Genomic DNA, 22,529 nt, shown 5'->3' with positions numbered 1-22,529 from the left:
ACAAATGAATTCTCATTGCACATCTTTTTTTCTACTTCTATCACCTCTTCACCACACTCCCTTTTACTTGATATCATGACCGGTTCTTCGCTAGTAAAATCTAGGATCATCCTTAAGTCTTTTTGTTGAGCCCATCCCAGTAAGTTTAGATCATCTATCACCACTAGGACTTTTCCTAACATGCTTTTTCCCTTAAAGGATATTTTCCCTATGAACATTCCTTCAAGTGGTATTCTCTAACCGTTGTAGCCAATGGGGCAAACATCAGGTTCCATCAACCTTATGCCCCCTTTGCCAGATTTTTCCTTGCACGTCTTTAAATTGATGAAAGTAAATTGAGAACAAGAATCTGTAAATACTTCTATCATATCACCATTAAGATCAATTACACATTTTGGTAAATCTTTTCTCTTGACAGAGTCTACATCCTTATTACGAATGCATAACACGTACCCTTCTTCACACTCATCACTATTGCTCACCAGATTCACAGATTTAACTTTTGGATTATCTTTGCATGCTCTTTCAAAATGCCCTTTCCTGTTGCAATTCCTGCACATTGCTGCTCTTGCCATACATCTGGTACTATTCGCTAAATGTGTGGAACTGCCGCATCTAAAACATTTGAGTCTATCTTCTTCCTTATACTTCTCTTCTTTTTGTTCCCTATAGGAGTCTTTGCTCTTTATGTTCTTTACAGCATACACTTCTCGGTTGACCTCCCCGCTACCACCAATTTCATTTAACTTACTTCCCTCGACTATATTCATTTCCTTCACGCATTCTGCGGTGTGTTCTACACTCTTGGCTAAATCTATGGCATTTTTCAAATCAGGATTACCTACCAACAACTTCTCCTGAATTTTCTTGTTATTGGTGCACCTCACCAGCTGATCTCTTATAAGTGATTCTGTCAGATCATTGAATTCACATGTGTTCGCTAATCCTCTCAGGCATGCTATATAGTTTCCTACTTTCTCGTTTTTCCCTTGCACTCTTCCATAAAACTTGTGTTTTTCCAACACTACATTTATCTTGTCTGCATATTGCAATTCTAGTTTCTTTAAGCTTTTATCGTAGATATCCATGTCCTCACCTTCACCTACCCCTCCTTCCAAATCTGGTAGGCTGTCAAAAACTTTCCTTCCCTCCGTTCCTAGATTTATCAGGAGTATGCTCTGCTTCCTGATAGCAGAAAACCCACTTGCTCCTATAGCGACCACGTATGACTCAAAACCCTTTCTCCAATCTTTCCATGGCAGCACTGGCTCCCCTTCCTCTGTTAGGAAAGGTGGCGGTTGATTCATGCTTGCTGCCGCCATTTCCAAGGTGACTACGTAAAAAAAAATTCTAACTTCCTGTTGTGCTACACCTATAGTGCACAGCCTACTAGTAGTGTATGGCGTAGTTTCTTGTACCCTATACTACCTCATAGTAGTCACTCCCCTAACAACTTCACTTTTTCTTTCACAGCATTACACATCCACCACCCGATCCTGCAAATTATTAATTTCAATTAGGTCCTTACCCATACATTTGAATTAATCTGCTTATGAACTAAATTATTTCCTGTCACAACTCAATTAGTGCTCCCCAACTCGTGTGACCATTCACCTTAAACAGTTTCTCTCTCTCTTTTTTTTTTTTTTTAATCTGCAAATCAGATTCTCCAGCAGTTTCCCGAGGGTCTCTTACTTCAGCAATATTAACCTAAACCCCCCTTGAATTACTGTGCTCCCACCCCTTAAGAATGACCTAAAAGGGATTAATTCAGTTCAGTCAATAAGTTCCTCCGCAAATTTGCTCTGCTCCTTAAGTCAGTTCAGTGAGGAATCTGCCGATGATGTTCACAGGGTCTTTGATGAATCTGTCACAACGAATCTCTTTATTCTCCACTGCGTCTGTCACTCGCCTCACGCAGTTGCACACGGTCACCACCACTCTTCAGGAACGCTCCCTACTCAGGAAAACTCTTTACGTGCACAAAAATGCCTCACTTCTTCCACAGCGGGATACCTCCCACCGTCGTCTAAACGGGCCACAGCTCCCTCCTTTCACACGGCGGTTCAGTCTCTCTCTGGGGATTTCTTCTACACTTACTTCCCGCTGGCCTGCGCTGTCACACAAAATACCGCCTCGCCGTCTATCACCCTGCTGCCTTGCTCCAATTCACGACGACACAGTTCCTCACAGGATCCTTCTTCTTCTACAACGAGATGCCTCACTCCGTCATCTCAAAACTGGCCACAGCTTCCTCCTTCCACACGGAGACATTTTCTCTCTCAGGATTTCTTCCTCGCTCACTTCCCTCTGGCCTCCTCCGTCGCACAAAATGCTGCCTCACCGACTTTCAACCTGCTGCCTCTCCTAATCACGACGGCACCGTTCCTCACCGGAATCCCTTCCGCTTACTTTTTTCACGCGTCGCCTGCTCCAGACACCACGATGATTCCTCTCACCTCAGATTGCCTACGCCTTGTTGCCTCCTCACGGATGCCGCCAGTCACCACTACGGCTCCGCTCTGTGCATAACCTTCCGTCCCCCAGTCCATCAGATAGCACCGGCAACTGTGAGTACCTCTGATTTTTTTTTCCTCCTTTCATTCACAACCGAGGTTTCCACCTGCAGATCAGTTTCACTTCTTTTCAGCTTGTGCCGTCACACTGTGGGTATTTCCTTTCATCCAGTCACAGCTCGATCGCCAGCGGATCTGTTACTCGCAGCTGTTCTCTCCTTTCAGCCTGCCGATTCCCACTCACTTGTCTCTTCCTCTCATTCACAGCTCATCACGCCCGCAGATCAGTTTCATCTTCGCCTCAGCTTTTTCTGTCACCTGTGGGTACTTATCTCCTTTTTTCTTTCAGTTGCTGCCCATTTTCGCCGGCAGATTAGTTCCCAAGCAGCTGTTTTCACCTTCCAGCCTGCCGGTTTCCACACACTTCTCTTTATTCCGTCTGCTCGTTCACATGTAATTTCTTTTTTTTCCTTCAGTTGCTTGCAGGCTCACTTTGCTCAGCCACAAAAATCTACTTCTTGTCTCTCTTCACGTTCCGTATCGTTACGTTACTTTCCTCTCTTCTTTCCACTGGTCCCGGGTAACGAATGGAGGGGATGTCGTACGTTGGCCTCCTCCCAACGATCGTCGCCGGTATTGTAATTAGAAACAACGCTCTGTAACTTGAAGTCCTTTATTCAGAAAGAACATATAACACGACATCCATAACCCTGCCAGTCAAGTACTGACAGGAGTGTGACTTAGAACGTTGACATGTAGGAAAGGGTCAGCCCAACTGGGGCAGAACAGAGGGGGTCGGACTGTACCAACTTTACTTTTTAGCTAGATACAAGGGGTGCCGTTAACATTTCAATGATTTTGTACTAAATTTTGGTTGCAAAACACTGATAAATACCTTAAAAAATTGTTTTTTCAAAGGGACTCCCTCAATACACTACTTCTAAATAGCAACTTGTGGATTTATAAAACCATTTTACGATTTCTTAATCTGTTGCATCTGGCCCCAGATGTACTATTTGTAAAGTTTACTTTTTTGTTTCTTTGAAGGCTGGCGGTGGTCTCCCGGACCACTGCCTATTCCCCAAAAAACTTTTTTTAATTCCATTTTGCAAATGGGTTACCACCCCAACTCTGAGGTCAGAAAAATGTCAATGTTTTGCGTCCGGATTTCAGTTGGAAAACATTGATAAATATGATATTGTTGCAGTATTTGGAAGGGACATTGTAAACCCACAACTTCCAGATACTGAATAAGTATCCATTTGGAATTCCATTTGAGGATTTGGAAAACCTTTGCAGACTCCTAAAATAGGATTAGTATGCCATAAAAAGCATTATAATGGTCACCTACCGTAGAATCTGCGCACGTGTGACCGTTAGAATGCTTTATATAACCGGCTACAAAAAACAGTGCCCTTGAAGGCCTTGTCTTATCCGTATTCTTCACATCAAATATTAATGGTTTCAATTTCTTTACTTGCCCATGCAACTTATTATTTGCAATGCAACGTATATCTCTTGATTCCTCAGTGGCCATGCTTCAACAGATTTTAATAATGATTAATGACAGGGTTATGAATGCCAGATGAACAATGAATCTGTAATGTGCACTGCATCCACACGCTAATCTGTATTCCTTTATAATGCTCGCAGAGGTTCCTGGTAAACGCTCAACATAAAGTAAATTGTAATAATAACATCCGTAATAGGATTACTGAGAAAAAGATAAATTGCCGTAAAATTAAAATAAAAGGATTTTTTTAATGCTTTTTTATGCTCTTATGTCAGCGTCTCAAGAATTACACCTTTACAGAAGAATACATTTGTCCCTGTCCTGCTCTGACTCAGTGGAATCACAACGAACTGAGGGGCATATTATCAAGGGATTTATCTCCGCTTTTTTGGCTTTAAAAGCCAAGAAAGAGGAGATAAAATTATCTCCCTATCAGCAACAGGGTGCTAGCAAGCAAATTTGCATGTTAGCACCCTTTTTCTCTATGATTCCCCTTGCATCTCTAATGAGATGCAAAGGGGCGTTCCAGAGAAAAATAATAGGAGAAATGTTGTTAAGCGACATTTCTCCTATTATCAAGGATTTTGCTATTCCTGTTAGTGATAAAAAAAAGCAGCGCTAACCGCGGTTAGCACTGCTTTTTTTACACCTGGTATTTTCCTGACTTAGCCATGATATCCTATGGAAGGTGGATATAATGGCTAAGTTTGTGAGCCCCTATCATCAAGCTAACGCCAAACTTTGAGAGATTATCATTGGTTTTCCAGCGATAATCTCTCAATTGGCAGTTAGCGTGAGGATTTTTATCACTTCTGAGATAAACCTTGCTAATAGCAAGTTATCGCTGCGATAATTTGCGGCGATGCTTAGCGTTAAAAAATTCATTGCTAAGCATCGTTAGCGTTAAATATCGCTTAACGTTGGTAATATGCCCCTGAATTCCAAAAAGCAGTAAAATGCTACAGAAACACAAGACCAAACGAAAAGATCGACTAAGCATTGCGAGTCAGACTAAAAAAAACAAGAGGTCATGAGAAGCCGTCACCTGTTTAAAGATCATAGTAGAACAAGGGAAGGAATACGTAAAGATAAAGAAGAGGCGCAATGAAAGTGTACAGCAGGAAGGAAGCAATAAAATGAAGGAATTACAAGAAGGATGGAATCTGGGAAAAGGGGGAGGAAGAGTGAAATAAACACAGGAAAAGAAGGAAAATAACAAAGATGAAGAAGAAACAATGAGCGGGTGAAATAACAAGAAAAAATGAGAAGAATGAAACAAAGAAAATAAGAAGAGGAAAATTAAAAAGAAAGGACAGACATGGAAAGAAGGAAAGGAACACAAATAAAGAATAAAGGATATAATGGAACATAGAAATGTGATAAGAATGGAAGAAAGGAAATGAAAAACAAAAGGAAAGGAGGAGGAGCAGAGACGCATGGGCAAAGTGGGCTCTGGATTATCTGGGCCCCCCTGATAGAGCTGTCTCTGTTCTGAAGACAGTCCTGCCCTGATGATCTTGAATGATTCTTAAACATACATGGTTTCAAATACTGTTTTCCTTTGATTTATTTTTTAACACGAGTAATGTATGGGAGTTGGTTACAGACATTTAGCAGGCAATCCGAAATATTGTTTTTCAACACAATCCAACAGTCATTAACAATTATTTTAGGGCGAAATAGGACCTTGCATATTTGGGGAGAGGGTCACCGAGATTATTTGCAATAATAGCAGTGTGCTGTGGCTGCATTCAATATTGAAAAACTCATCGTAATCCTTGAATAGTAGATGGAAACACACAGAATTTTGACCAGTGTCAGTGTCCTGAGCAAAGAGGGCATGAAAAGCTGGCATTGGATCATAACTTCAAAGATGTTCCGAACATTGTCCCCCAAAATACGTTTGGTCCGGGGCCCCCAACACCTTTAAGATGTCCCTGGGAGGGCTAGAGTTCTATTAGATAGAAGGAAAGAAGATGAAGAGCAACAGAAGAAAGATGGGAATACAAGAAGACAGAAAGAAAGACAAAAATTAATGCAGAGGTTTGGCACAAGAGAATGGTTGAAAAATATTTAGTACAGAAACAGCAGGGGCAGACCCCATGCAAAGAGTCCTTGATGGCATACACGGTATAAACCTGGTAAGCCTGCACAAGGACAAAGATTTGCAGACATGTTCAAGGATGTCACATAATACTGTAGGTCTGGGAGAACTGCTCTCACTGATTTTAAAAGTGTGTCAGAAGTGAGAGCTCTTGTTGACTGTGGTTTTCATTGGTTCTGGGTTTCATAAAAACATATTGTATTCGAAAGCTTCGTAGCCCTGTTCCAAGGTTCAGAAATGTCTTCTCCATTGTAATACTTTCTTTTGTGACTTCTACAGGGGCAGGTTTCGTATCAACATTTAAGTTAATCGGTGAAAGCTCATTGGCTGCTCTCACAGAACATGGTTGTCATGTGCTCTGTCCAAAATAGGGCAAACTTCTTTGGCAGTTTCTAGGATTTTGGGCAGTTAGAGGAGCAGTTATAGTTCGACGTTTATCCACAACATTTTTGTAGTAATCAGGAAGACAAAGAAAAGCTCTCGCCTGACTCTGGGTCTTCTGATAAGTGTTGTGAGGTTGGATCAGCTCTCCACCTCCATGGCACAAAACCACACAATGATTTACCCAGTGGTTGAAGTGGGCGGGATCAGAGGGGCAAGGTGTGCCCCTACTTATTTTATTAAAAAGATTCAGTTCACCTACTTTTTCTTTTCAAAACTGTGTCCCAGGATGGCAGAAATAGCAAAGGCATTCAGATAAAGCTTGGCTTGCTTTCGTGGACGTTCGGGGACGGGTAGAGAAGGAAAAGGACTCTGTCTCTTCCTTACTGACCAGAGAAGACACGGACAATGTCCTCTTCTTTTCTGTGCTGGCAGCTGCCCCCTATTATTCCCTCTCTTTCTGTCTTGCTCATCACTTACTGAAAACTGTGACTTGAAGAAAGGGTTCACAACCTCTCTTTCCTTCTTTCATTTAGTTGCTTCCCTGTGAAATGGATCCAAAAAAGAAAAACACTCTTGCGGGAAATGCCCTTTTTCTGACATTGTTCTATTTCAAAGTGCAGCCTCGGGATGGAGAGAAATAAAAGGTTTTAAATATGAAAAAAATACATAACTAAATAAAGCGAGACAGAGTGGTTGCAAAGGGGCCAGATTAGTTTTATTCACATCCAAACACATCAACCTCACTTTACAGACTTTGCAGTGAAGCTCTACTTTTGTTTTATTATCTTTCTTTGAATAGCATTGATGTCCCCAGGTGTGGAATTGCACCATTCCTGGATGTATTGCAATACCTGGTTGATGGGTGGATTGGAAAACAAAATGTGTACCAAGGCTCTGTGTTTATGGATGTGGTCTTTTTAAAATACTGTTTACGTTTTGTCCGGATATCAGCAATGGACATTGAAACGGTTCCCTTCAAGGCCCTCTAGTCATGTCCTTAACTTTTCAGGTAAAACCACTTGCTGATTTCTGAATAGTGAGTGAGAGATCGTTAAGGTAACCATTTTGTTTCTGCTTACATTTCACATGCTTTACTTAATTTTGCATTCCCTATGAGTGTTTGTTTTTACTTTTGTGTTTTTTTTAGGCAGCATATTACTCTTATCAAGTGCATAATTAGAATTGAGCCACATCCAAGTGTTTATAGCAGGCACAATTAGGTTGTAGCTGAAGACAGTGTGAGTTTCTTTCAGTGGGGCAGTATGGTGTTCAGTGGGGGAGAGGATATGGCACCATGGCCAGAGCTGTCGAATTTGGAACTGGGGAACCGGGTTCAGCCTTCATGACCAGTCCACCAGACCACTCTACTGAGGGAGCATATTCCCTTGCTAGACCTTAGAAGGCTCCACTAGACCTTAGAAGGCCTGATGTCTTAGCACAAGCAGGTGTACCCCAGTGGTGTCAATTGTGGGTTAACCTTGAAGGCCTGTCAACCACAATCCATACTGAAGTTTATCTCCAGTCTTGCAAGCAAGCTTACAAAGCAGCACACCCTAGAGCAACAGTGATCCAGTCACTGTGACTTTGTCACTGAGGTCACTTGAACGTTGAGCAGGTTAGGGCAGTGCAAACGGTGTGACCGCACTGGGTATCTATCTTGGTTGGGTGCGTAGTGTTTGCAAGTATATTATGGTTTTAAAAAACCTTGCTGCCTCTTCCCTGGCCTCCAGCAATTTTCAGCAACAATAAAAATGTCACAATAACTTTGGTGATTAATGTTCTTCCTAGAGAGAGATCGGAGTTTTGTCTAGTGGAAAGGTTGGCTCCTGGAAAGGTAGCACAGAGGGTTAATGTGCCTGCTGCAAAGAACATGTACCATGCAGATCACAAAGTGCACATAATGTTAACTAGGTTAGTAGGTTACTGCTTTTGTCAGAGAGATCTTTTTGTTACTTGCAGTTTATAAGTTAAAATCCTAACATAGAACAGTGAGCTATTAAACCATACTGCCCACTAGTATGGTTGTCATGTGGCTTCTACACCTTGCAGTCAGTCAGAAACCTTTATTCGATTCCAGATGAATCATAAAAGTTCACAAGGAAGACATACAATCATAAAATAAAACAATATTTACAACAAAAAATCAACAACATAAATAATATCTTTTGCAGACAATAAAACATCCAATTACGTACTTTTACATTGCATATCGTTGCCTTATTATAAAAACAATTTTTATAAAACTAAGCACAGAGCTACAAATGGAAGCATTTGCTAGGTTAACGCAAATAATTAAAACCCTCTCTATGGGATCGGAAACAATTTTCGTTTAAAATTGGGTTAAGAAAATGCACCCTGGGGTCTTTATATAATGTGCAAAATAACATAAGGTGCGTAGTATTTTGTTGGGCTGTGTTACAATGACAGGAGGGTAGCCTCTCACACCACCCCACTTGTTTTGGTAAAGCCACAAGATAGTTGTTGGACAGGCCACATGAAGGGCTCGCTCCCTCCCCGAATGACAGAGCCAGGACCCGGCTCCTCAGGTGCTACCCCCAGAAGCAACCCACACTCCGTCCCCTACGGGACTCCTACCCCCGGACATCTCTGTGTCCCGGGCCCGGGACACCGTCAGCACCATTGCCCAGCCCGGCCGCCATCTTGGATACTGCACCACGAGGCCGCATGGCCTCAACTCGACCCCAACCCTGGGCCTGGCCATGCCCCGACATCCCGGCACCACCATCCACCCAGGAGGTGAACGGACCACTTGGCAGGTCAATGGGAGAAAGAAGTGTCAATGGCTCTCCCCCGCCAGGTGCCGATCGCCCCCAGCCTCCCCGGGCGCTGGCTCCACCCCCCTGCTGGGTGTCTGGACTCCCTCATCCCGGACCTCCCGACCTCCAAGTGCGAGGGTCCGGACATCAAAGGCCGCCAGACCTATAGCTGGGGCAGCTCCAGAGCAGGAAGGCAGTTATATCCTGGAGTTGAGAGACACCGAGAAGAACTCATCCTTGACGGACTGTTGGCGCTGCCACAGCCCTGCCTTGTGAACTGTCGTCCTGCCCGCTGGCGCTGCCGCGGCCCTCTGCAACCTTCATCCTCGTCGGGACCTGCTGGCGCTGCCGCGGCCCTTTGTAACTACCATCTTCGTCGGGACCTGCTGGAGCTGCCGCGGACAGTTACCACCTTTGATCCACCCGGGACCTGCTGGCGCTGCCGCGGCCCGTCCTCCAAGAACGCTGAGCTCGAGGATTGTGAGCTATCCACCATCTCATCGCATCTACCACATTGGTAATAAGACTGTCCCGCTACCCCCTTCCCATCCAAGAGACTATAATCGAGGGGACCCCTGAGTCCAGACCTCCTTGTACCATCCTACCGTACCTTAAGATTGCTTATAAAGAACGTTAAATCTTATCCTAGTGTGGTGTCCATCTGTGGGGGGGAAGTTACTTGTCTGTATGATCGCTGGGGACGGCTCTCCCCGGAGACCTCTCCCCTTGTCCTCGGCCGACCCTCCAGGTCCCGTCTAACATTGGTGGCCAGCGGCGCGATCCGGACCAACGCGTAATCGTACAGAAAGCGACTCACCCCACGACCAAACCACAATGTCGACCCAAGAGAGCGGGTCTACAGAGAAATTCCAAATGGACAAGCTGGAGGAGTACAACCATCGAGAATTAAAACAATTTTGTATGGAACTGGGCATTGCTACCACCGGTCTGAGCACAAAAGATGACTTTAAACACGCCCTAGAATCGTGCGCAGAAGCAAATACCGCTGGTCCCCGGGACCAACGCATCGAAACACCAGAGACTAACACCACTCCTTCCGAAGAAAGGAGAACGGGTCTCTCCCGGGAAGAGATCCAAGAGCGAGAAAAAAGCAGACTGCATGAATTAGTTGGCACGGCTCAAAATGGATGGAGAACTAAAATAGCGGAACAAAAATTGAACCTAGAACACTTACGGCTCCGAGAAGAGCGGGAAGAAAAACAAAGACAAAGAGAGCTCGAAGAAAAAAGACTGGCATACGAACACGAGCGCAAACTAGCAGAAATAGAGCTACGTAAGCAAGGCAAGGACCTGGGGGTGCCCGAGCAACCACGCACCCCAGGAGCCACAGAACCAAAGGTCCACATTCCCAAAGATGTCGTCCGAGAATACTACCGAAACGACGACATACAGCAGTGGTTCAAGGCCTATGACATCGCCATGTCCTCTCACCGGATCGATCGAAGTGACTGGGGAGCCGGTCTATGGGGGAGGTTCGTCAATGAGGGCCGTGATGCCCTGTTACAGCTCCCGGATCATCAAATGACGTCCTATGATCACATGAAGGCCGCCCTCCTCACTCGATATGGGCTGACACCCGAAATGTACCACCAGAGGTTCCGCGACTGCACCCGAATCCCGGGTACAACTTGGGTGGAATATGTGAACTATTTCAGCCGAGCCCTTGAGGGATGGATCAAGGGGAGCAACGTAACGACCTACGAGCAGCTTTTTAACCTTGTTGTGTGGGAGCACCTCTCCAACAACTGCTTCGTCGAGCTCAGGCAGCACCTCCTCGACAGTAAATTGACTGATCCACGGCAGCTCGCCGCCGAGGCTGACCGATGGGAAAGCACCCGAGTGGGCCGGGGTGGCCCGAACGAGCAGAATAGGAACAACCAAGGCCATCACCGTCCCCGAGGAGGAGGAGGAGGCCAGGGCCGGGGGAAAGACACCGTCCCGGCCGCTCCCGCTACCAGCACCCCGCCCCCGGCCGGTCAGGGCAACCCCCCGATGCGCCCGGGGTTCAGAGCCAACGTCACGTGTCATCGGTGCCAGCGAGTCGGTCACTACGCCAATGACCCGAACTGCCCACAGAACCGGACTCCAAGGCCCCGCCAAGTAGCTGCCGCCGCCCTAGGGGAAGAGCAAGTCTCCGAAGAACAGGAGGAATACGAACAAGAGCAACAAGAGTGGGAACCGGCCGCCATGGTCCTGGCGTGCCTAGGGGGAAGAGACATGATCCCGCGGGCTCCCCTACCCGCCAACACCAGAAAATACAGTCAGTGGGTGAATATAAATGGGCGCAAGGCTGAAGCCCTACGTGACAAGGGGGCCAGTGTGACGGCCGTCCGCTGTCACCTGGTGACCCCAGATCAAATAATACCAAACATTCTCTGCCCCGTCCGTTCAGCCGACAATTCGGAGAGCATGTGTCGGATGGCCTGCGTCCCCTTTGAGTGGGGAGGAGTATCCGGCATGCTGAAGGTGACGGTCCGCGATGATGCCCCCGTGGACTGTCTCCTGGGGAACGATCTCGAGAGTTCCCCGTGGGCCGCCGTGGAAAGAAAAGAGCACCTGGGGATGTTGGGCCTCCCGGACTGGGCGTGCGTAACCACCCGGTCCATGGCGGCCCGCGCCATCCCCCGACCAGAAGAACCAGAATGGCCGGCACCTCCTCCCCCGATCGCTCCAGTGGGGGACGCCGACCCCCCGGAACCAACGCAAGAAGAACTCGCTCAGCCCCAGGACCTCCCAGACCTGGCTCAGTGGCGTCAAGAAGGGGGACCCACCCCAGAACAATTCCGTCAGGAGCAAAAGACATGTCCCTCCCTCGAGGGACTACGACAGCAAGCACTCGCCCAGAGCACGGGAGACACCTCCGGGGCCCACTGGATCTATTGGGACAATGATCTATTGTATAGCGAGCAAAGAATCGCCGAGCTGGGGGCCAGTCGAGTGTTGGTGGTGCCCCTCCGTTTTAGAGACTTCCTGTTGAATTTGGCCCACGACGTCCCCCTGGCCGGACACTTGGGTCAGGACAAAACCTATCAACGCCTAGTGACCCACTTTTACTGGCCCAAAATGAGAAATGATGTCCTCAATCACTGCCGGTCCTGCCCCACTTGTCAAGCCAGCGGGAAGAGCGGCCGCAAACTCAAGGCACCCCTGCAGCCCTTCCCGGTGGTTACCACCCCGTTCGAAAAGGTGGGAATAGACATTGTGGGGCCCCTGGACCCCCGAACAGCGCAAGGGCATCGATTCATCCTGGTACTGGTGGACCATGCCACCCGCTATCCCGAGGCCATCCCCCTTCGAACTGTCACGGCCCCGGTGGTCTGCCGAGCCTTAATGGGGATCTTCTCCCGGGTGGGCTTCCCCCGGGAAGTCGTCAGCGACCGAGGCACGAACTTTATTTCGAAATACATGAAATCCCTCTGGCAGCAGTGCGGGGTCACCTACCGATTCACAACCCCCTATCACCCGCAAGGAAACGGACTGGTTGAGCGGTTCAACCGCACACTCAAGGGAATGATTATGGGGTTGGAAGGGCCCCTCCGCCGCCAGTGGGATGTGCTCCTCCCGTGCCTCCTCTTCGCCTACCGAGAAGTCCCTCAGAAGTCCCTCGGCTTCAGCCCCTTCAAACTCTTGTACAGACACCCTGTTCGAGGGCCCCTCAGCCTAGTGAAGGAAGGTTGGGAGATGGCCCCCCTGAAAACCCCTCCAGACGTCTACAAATACCTCCTGACCCTCCGCAATCAGACCAGACGATTCCGAGAAATCGCCAAAGCCAATCTTGAAGCCAGTCAGGAGGACATGAAGAAATGGTACGATCAAAATGCCTCCTCCATAGAGTTCGAACCTGGCCAGCAAGTATGGGTGATGTCCCCCACCGAACCTTGTGCCTTGCAGGATAAGTGGACAGGGCCCTTCAAGGTGATCAAGCGCAAGAGCCCCGTCACCTATCTCATCGACATGGAATGTCCCCGGAACCCCCTCCGGGTCCTCCACGCCAACAGACTCAAACCCCACTTTGTGCGCTCGGAGCTCAGCCTACTGATGGCTACAGACAGTGGGGCGGAAGAAGACTCCGAGCCCCTCCCTGACCTACTGAGGACCGGGGAAAAAGATGGTTCAGTAGACGGGGTCCGGCTGTCAGATGCACTAACCTCGGAGCAGCGCCAAGACTGTCGGGCTCTCCTGCTGCAATTCGCAGCCCTATTTTCCCTCACCCCAGGGGTCACCCCCTGGTGCTTGCACGATGTGGACACTGGGGACAGTCCCCCCATCAGACATCGGGCGTACCGCGTGCCAGATCGGGTACGTGCCTGCATCCAAGAAGAAGTATAAAAAATGCTCACACTCGGAGTCATCGAACCCTCGGACAGCCCCTGGGCCAGCCCAGTTGTGCTGGTCCCCAAAGCTGCTGCCCCCGGCACCACCCCTGAGCTCCGATTCTGCGTCGACTATAGGGGTCTGAACGCTGTCACCCGAACCGACGCTCACCCCATTCCCCGAGCCGATGAACTGATCGACCGCATGGGGGCTGCCCGCTACCTCAGCATCTTCGACCTGACAGCGGGCTACTGGCAGATCGGCCTCACCCCCAGGGCCCAAGAACGATCCGCTTTCTCCACCCCGGATGGCCACTACCATTTCAAAGTGATGCCATTCGGCATGAAAAACGCTCCAGCAACCTTTCAACGCCTGGTGAACCAGGTATTGGCGGGCCTCGAAGAATTCAGCGCCGCCTACCTGGACGATATCGCGGTATACAGCCGCCACTGGTCAGACCACCTCCGCCACCTCCGAGAGGTCCTGCAGGCCCTCCAACAGGCCGGCCTCACCATCAAGGCCAGCAAATGCCAAATTGGCCAGGGGTCCGTGACCTACCTCGGACACCAAGTGGGGAGCGGTCTGGTGGCCCCCCTCCAACTCAAGATCGCTGCTATCAAGTCCTGGCAGCCCCCCGTAACGCAAACCGAGGTCCGGGCCTTCCTGGGGCTCACCGGCTACTACCGACGGTTTGTGAAGGACTATGGCAGCATTGTGGGGCCACTCACGGCACTTACATCTAAGAATCAACCAAAAAGAGTCGACTGGACTCCCGACTGTCAAGCGGCCTTCGAGAAGCTGAAGACCGCCATGTGCACCGCCCCCGTGCTCCAGGCTCCCGACTACAGCCGGGAATTCATCGTCCAGACTGATGCCTCCGACCACGGCATTGGGGCCGTCCTCTCCCATCTGAACCCCGAGGGAGTCGACCAACCAGTGGCCTTCATCAGCAGACGACGACTGGCCCGGGAACAGCGCTGGAGCACCATCGAGAGGGAGGCCTTCGCAGTAGTGTGAGCCCTCAAGAAGCTCCGGCCCTACCTCTTCGGTACCCACTTTCGGGTGCAAATAGATCATCGCCCCCTGCAATGGCTAATGCAGATGCGGGGGGAAAATCCCAAGCTCTTGCGATGGTCCATCTCCCTGCAGGGGATGGACTTCACTGTGGAGCACCGCCCTGGCCAGGATCACGCCAACGCGGATGGCCTGTCACGCTTTTTCCGCCTCGACGAGGAGAGTCCCCAAGAAGATGGGTGACTCTCCCCGCCTTCAGCTGGGGGGGACGCATGTTGGACAGGCCACATGAAGGGCTCGCTCCCTCCCCGCATGACAGAGCCAGGACCCGGCTCCTCAGGTGCTACCCCCAGAAGCAACCCACACTCCGTCCCCTACGGGACTCCTACCCCCGGACATCTCTGTGTCCCGGGCCCGGGCCACCATCAGCACCATTGCCCAGCCCGGCCGCCATCTTGGATACTGCACCACGAGGCCGCATGGCCTCAACTCGACCCCAACCCTGGGCCTGGCCAGGCCCCGACATCCCAGCACCACCATCCACCCAGGAGGTGAACGGACCACTTGGCAGGTCAATGGGAGAAAGAAGTGTCGATGGCTCTCCCCCGCCAGGTGCCGATCGCCCCCAGCCTCCCCGGGCGCTGGCTCCACCCCCCTGCTGGGTGTCTGGACTCCCTCATCCCGGACCTCCCGACCTCCAAGTGCGAGGGTCCGGACATCAAAGGCCGCCAGACCTATAACTGGGGCAGCTCCAGAGCAGGAAGGCAGTTGTATCCTGGAGTCGAGAGACACCGAGAAGAACTCATCCTTTACGGACTGTTGGCGCTGCCACAGCCCTGCCTTGTGAACTGTCATCCTGCCCGCTGGCGCTGCCGCGGCCCTCTGCAACCTTCATCCTCGTCTGGACCTGCTGGCGCTGCCGCGGCCCGTTGTAACTACCATCTTCATCGGGACCTGCTGGCGCTGCCGCGGACCGTTACCACCTTCGATCCACCCGGGACCTGCTGGCGCTGCCGCGGCCCGTCCTCCAAGAACGCCGAGCTCGAGGATTGTGAGCTATCCACCATCTCATCGCATCTACCACATTGGTAATAAGACTGTCCCGCTACCCCCTTCCCATCCAAGAGACTATAATCGAGGGGACCCCTGAGTCCAGACCTCCTTGTACCATCCTACCGTACCTTAAGATTGCTTATAAAGAACGTTAAATCTTATCCTAGTGTGGTGTCCATCTGTGGGGGGGAAGTTACTTGTCTGTACGATCGCTGGAGACGGCTCTCCCCGGAGACCTCTCCCCTTGTCCTCGGCCGACCCTCCAGGTCCCGTCTAACAACAGTGTAGTGTGCCTAAATGAAATATAGTCATTAAAAAATGTGCATTTCCCTGTAAGCTAAAAGACAAATAAAATTGTTGCTGTTTTAAAAAAGGGGGTCCGATCTATCGGAGGACCTAGAAGATATACTCAGCTCATATCCAAAAGCTTCTTTTATGGACATTTTCATGTTTGGGGGTATACACTCAGGTTTGTCAAAAAAAACTTCTAACCCTATTTTATAAAAGGTTTGTTTAACATAGCGTAACCAGGATACCACCATTGCATTGTCTAGATTCATGCAATCTTTTAAGACAAGTCGGGAGAAATTAAGTTCGTCTGAAGACCAGATTTTCCCCCATAAAAACAGGGGTGCCATGTGTATTCTATCTTTAATATAATCCATGCCCACCTCCGAGTGACAAAATGAGGTAGGCGAACTAGACGGGATAAATAAGAGTCTCTTCAAAAATGTGTTCTCAATTATTTGGATCTGTGTACACTTTTGATATCCCCACACTCCTGCACCATAAGTTGCTCCTGACAGACATTTTGATTTGTATGGGGTAATCAGCACTGCAACAGGCTTATGACCAAGTTTGGCCGCAAATCGAAACAGCCACTCAATAACTCTTGAAGCTTGTTGCACCCGAGATATTAAAAGTTGGTCCCAATTTAGGTTAGAATTAAACGCATTCCCTAAATAACTAAAGTTTTTTACCTTCTCAAAAGCTATCCCATTCACTGTGTATTTTCGTGTTTTCGTTGATTTGGGCCTGCATAGTGCATACCATGACAAAGGATTTCTTATAATTCACCTTCATATCTAGTGACGTCATATATTCGGTGAAAGCATCCAAACATCCCTGGAGGCTGTTGGCAGTCAGGCCTGGACTTGTCCAGTGCCTTCGACACGGTGTGCAGGAAAAAGTTGTGGGCACTGATGGAAGCTATGGGCTTTGAGGAACCACTTGTCACTCTCCTCCGCAGACTACATGCTTCCACTTCTGTAGTCATCCGGTATGGCCCAGGGGGAGAGAAGACAAAGGCCATTGTGTCGACAGCGGGGGACCGGCAAGGCTGCATCCTACCCTCGTTTTTATTTTTGGTTTATACAAATGGGCTGGAGCAGTTTCTGTTAAACAAACATTTGGACATCCTGAGAATAGTAGGTGCCCAAGTACCTTTATTGTCGTATGCTGACGATACGGTCCGGAAAGAAAAAACAAAAAAAAAACCAACAAAAAAAACCACCTTGCAGTCCTTTGTCTTATGTAACATTTCCTACACAGTGATTTACTCACCTATAAAGGATTATCTCTGTGTAGTGTGTGTGATGTAAAGTGCTCTGACACCGTACACATGTATGAGTGGCACTGTAAATCAAATTAAATGCATCTGACAAAGAGTGTGGTTATGGAGACTTGAGAGGGACTGTTAAAGGGTGGTAGTGAGGGAGTCCGGGCGTAGGTGATCATTGGGGGCATCAACAAACATAGTTGCACATGGCGCAACCAGCACTAAAGCCGGCCCTGCCATCGAGGCCAGTCCACCTCACCCATTGGTACCTCCATTGGCCTTGTTTCAGCAGTAGTAGCTGCAACTCAACAAGGATCGGCAATGCAGGATTTGCACACACACCAAGCAAACTTCACAGTCTCTCTGCTTCATGCACAAGCACTTTTAACATGTGCTACCTGCTCTGGAGCCACTGGAATTATGCAGCAATGGTGGATAAAATGATGCCGCAGTGTTGACTAAATTATGCAACAAAAAAAAGTCTGCAGCGTAATGCAATATATTTTCTTATACTTTATTATTTAGACATTTTTACACATGTCAAGTCTCTGCAAAGATTCTGCCTAGTATCAGTATAACATACAAATGCAGCAGTGGAAAGATGATCAGTCAACCTTTGCAAAGGGCCGTCCACTTTGCAGCAACTCAAGTCACGTTTTTTTAGTAACTTTTTATCCGTTTGAGCTACAAAAGTGATTAGTTAAAACTGTAAGATTATGCAGTGGATGATGTATTATGTGACAATTATGGCAGAAACATAATTATATAGAAAACATTTGCAAACTAGGATATTTTGCCAATCATGTTTCAACTGCTCTTGTGGAAGAAGGGAGGAGAAGTGCTAATGAGAGAAACTGCATGGCTTGGAGACAAATGGCTTGTGATTCCATTTTAAAGTGTATTTGGGACATTGTGTGATTGGAAATATATTTAAATGCCAATAACTCCTATTAAAACCTTAAATAATCCAGTGTATCCATTGGTTGAATTAAATAACACAATAAACTGTAACTGGTCGGTGAAATGCCAAACAAATACTGAAAATTGGGATGTTTCGCACATTCTGGCCACACCTCTGACTCCGCACAATGATCCAAACCTTGAGTTATCCCCGCCCTCGGAGTCTCCGCCCACGGTTTCCCTACTTTTGTTCCCCCACTTCGACCACTGGATTTGACCTATCTACCAGTTACTTAGTTTGACCATGAACTTGCCTCTCTCAACGGGTCAGGGTGGACCTGCTAGATGGCTAAGTCTGTTCCACAGACAAAGTGCCTCCAGTCCAGTTAGAACCCTTGTTCACCTCACTGTGGAAAATAGAAGAGGATTTTTCAACACTAAGGGCATGGCCCATACCTTGTACTGGCTCCACTATTATTGCATTGAAAACTATACTATGTTTTAATTTACCGATAAAGAAATACTATAAAAAACTCGTACTGACTCATTGATTGTCCAATATAGGCTTTTCCATGGCACAAGGGGTCAGAGCAATCTGCAAGTATCGAGTTGGAAATTCAAAGGTGGTCAGGAGCTTTGCAGCTCCTAACCTGTCCATACATACATGTTGCCTAGGAACAGGGTATTACATCGGTTGTAGTGGCCTCATTGATGGTGTAGTAGCCAAAGCAAAATCTCATGCCTGCTTTGCATTTGAAATCTATGACAAAAGCACTTGTCTTCGGACCGTGTGGCCTTTGAGTAACACAACCACCCACCATATTCTGCTCTTGACAGAAATACCACCCCATTTGTTAATGTGTACATGAAGGGGGCGGCAATGCCAAGCCTAATACCTCTTACAGCACTTCTTAGCACTATTCCTGTTGATCAGGTTTCAGATCTGGAGAGAGCTGGACTCCCTGCACTGAGCAGCACTTAGGCTCTCCTCTAACCTAAAAGAGCTCACTGCCCTCCTCATCATTTTCTAAGCTGAAACGGATAATAGAGATCTCTTCCCTCTGGAGTTATGGATTCAGCCTGCTCACATTCAACACCTGGCTGGGATTTCAACCGGAGACCAAATAGTCCATATATTTGACATGTCTTCATGGATAATGAAGCAATTGGTACACACCCTCCAGCACTATAAGACCCACAGGCTTCATGGCCGACACCACCTCGTCCTCCTAGTACCAACTAAGTATTGTCTCTCTATCCTTCCATCTGTCTAGCAAAGAAAGAGTGGCATAGGTGACTGGAGAATGAAAGGCTGGCTATTGAAGACAGAAGATAATGGCTGTGCAACCAAAGAGGAGTTTGGGGCTCACGCTGCTAAGGAACCCAGGAAGAGAAAAGTGACTCCCTTTCTAAACCTTCAGAACCCACTGGCAATGTCCCCAGTAGGTTGAAGCAGATGTATAAGTCAGGCTCTGTATCACGGGTTGAGTTATGAGATCACATTTGAAATGCAAGAAGTACCTTAACCCCTTCAGTGCTGATGATGAGCCCAGGCTCGTCATGCAGCACGGTGCTCGTGTGCTCATGACGAGCCTGGGCTCGTCATGAGCCGTGGAATGCTCACACGTGGGGCTAATTCCCCCGCTGTGCTGAGCGTTCCATTGCGCGGGCGGGTTCATGACGAGCCCAGGCTCGTCATGAGCACACGAGCACCGTGCTGCATGACGAGCCTGGGCTCGTCATCAGCACAGCGGCGCCGTGCACGGCCCCCCGCACCGCGGGGAAATTAGCCCCGCAGCAAAGGGGTTAAGAGTCCAAGGCACCAATTTCATGTCGCAGCCGCCCTGTCAAAGAGATTGAGGGCATCAGAAGAATACCTGAAAATCACAATTTGACTTACGAATGCATGAAAGAAGCGGATGTTTGTTCTGATCCATCCCAGTCGTTTCAGAGATCCTGCAAGAGAAAGAAGGTATACAGGATGTTGATTGAGTACTGGATCCATGATATAGTACATTACGGGAATGAATGTTTGAAAGTGACACAAGGAAGGATTATCAGCCCATTAACCACATGAATGTGACCAAGAGATGAGTGCTCCACCTCTCACTGACAGAACTTGTTTGACTTGACAGAAAAGCATCTGTAGAGACTAGTTGTTTTTATTGACAAGTGGTTAGCTAACTCCACCCAAGCTGAGAGATGCCACTGGCTGAGTCGTACAAGAAGGACTGTGCAATTAAGGATCCAGTATCAGCTGCATCACTGATAGTCAGTGTGCTGTCAGTGGTTGTGGATACCAGTGAAAGCTGAGTGGCACTCACCCTCATCACTATGGGCATGTGGGAGTGAGACCCAGATACTCTCAAGACCATTCGCCTGAACACAATGAGGATTGTTAGTGAGGTGAGTATCAATGAAAAAAAGTCCTTACTGTGACATACTGGCACCTACACAACTATGGTTGAGAGGAAATATCTCAAATTCAAGGAGATCAGACCAGTTGCCATTGGCAATTGCCCAATAGCCAGCTTGCCCAAGTACAGTTTGAGAGAATTATATTATAGCCATGGACACTGTAGGGCAGAGAGAGAATCTAGATGCTGTTTGTCTGCTGTACATTTACTTTCTTACACCTGGGTTAGGCTCATTGCGAGAATTATATCGCCTATACAATATCAGCTGTTCTTATCAGCATGTCAGCCTCAGGAGAAGGCTGTGACTGCTTCTAGGATGCAGGGATCTGAAGAGGTTGTGCAATGCCTATCAGGGCAAACTTTGAGAAGAGACAAGTAATGGTGTCCATCGCTCCTGCACCACATGGAGAAGAAGATGAGTTTCAGGAGGCTGACCAAGTGTTTATTCTGCGTTACTGCCAGAACTTCAGTAATTCCTAGCAACTGGAGGACAATCTTTGGAAGAGTTCTGCCAAGCACAAGTGGAGTGCACTACTCTAATGGGCCTATGTAAAGTAGCCCAGGACCATATGGTCACTAGAGTGGTCAGCAGTCACCACATGGTCTGGAAGGAAGGGCAACTATATAGTGAGCTCATGTACTCAGACCGCAGTGCCCTCAAGAAGCAGGGACGCACACACGTGCACAGGAACCTTGTTGTCAGTAGCTAATGAGTGCAAATGTGCATCAAAGTACCAAAGATAGATAAAGCTTAAGTCCTACTAGCCATATACAGGTCAAGATGTAGAGAGAGTGTTTAGAACCTGTCCAGGTTGTCAGGTGAAAGGCAAGCCAAGTCATTGTTGGTGCCTATACCTGTGGTTGGCGTACCATTCAAGAAGGTGGGCATAGACATATTTTATTGCTTTGGTAGTAAACTGATACTGTTGTGTGGTGTATCACCCCTCAAGGTACTCGAAAGTGCCACTACTGGCAATCACTACTGCAAAGGTAGTAACTAGGACCCTCCTCAGAATCAGTTCCAGAGTTGGATTCTCATTACTGTGTTAGCTGACAGAGGGAGTAGTTTACACCCTCCCGGCTTCTGTTTCAGCATTCCAGGGTTCACCAAATCTTGTTAGAGAGGCCTGGGAAAGTACACTTCAGTTCCCTACCCATAATGTGCTCACCCATTTCCTCGACCTCAGCAAAATTATTGATCAGTACACAAACAAATCTAAAAAATCCCTCTATGCTAGTCACAAGCTGATAAAGGATTGGGAGTACTAGAATTCAATGCTAGCTAGGAACTAGGAGGGTCAACATGCATTGATTATTAAGCTAATTTGCCCTCAAGCTTTAGAGGACAAACAGAGTGGCACTTGAAGAGTGGGACAGGATATCTCTGATGTCAAGTAACCAGTGGAAATTAACAGCCAAAATGTATTACTCAGGAGACACCAGTGGGCTACACTGCAGCTGGAGGTAAAAAGCACAGTCCTTTAACTACAATCAGTTGCTTCCACCGTTGCCAGTTCTATCTAGACCAATGAGATGGCAGTAGTCACTGGGACCAAGATTTACTAAGGTTTTTGCGATGGTGAAATTCAAAGTGGTGCCAGTCAGTACATGTTAATTACTATCCTATAGAAAGAGAACATTCAATGGATTTTAAAACAAGCTGAGTTCAGGCGAATGCAGGGTAGAAGGCAGAAGCACATTTTGAAATGTAGGGATAGTCCTTGTCTCTTTCCTGCTTCATCCTTCCACATTGGGTGTGCCTCATAGATTTTTGTGTAGTAGCCAGGCGAAGAAGACCTCAGTCAATTTGCGCCATTGTTTTACAGCCATTTACAACAGCCAGCACTACCCGCCTTTATGCTTTTACTTGAGTTCAAAGAATTGTGATTGAGTAGCCAATCTGAAATAGATCCCATCTCCTAAAACCAGACTTGAGAGTAAACAGAACTGGACTATGA

This window comes from Lissotriton vulgaris, chromosome 7, assembly GCF_964263255.1.
Source record: "Lissotriton vulgaris chromosome 7, aLisVul1.2, whole genome shotgun sequence".
Lineage (NCBI taxonomy): Eukaryota > Metazoa > Chordata > Amphibia > Caudata > Salamandridae > Lissotriton > Lissotriton vulgaris.
Note: the sequence above shows the minus strand (reverse complement) of the source record.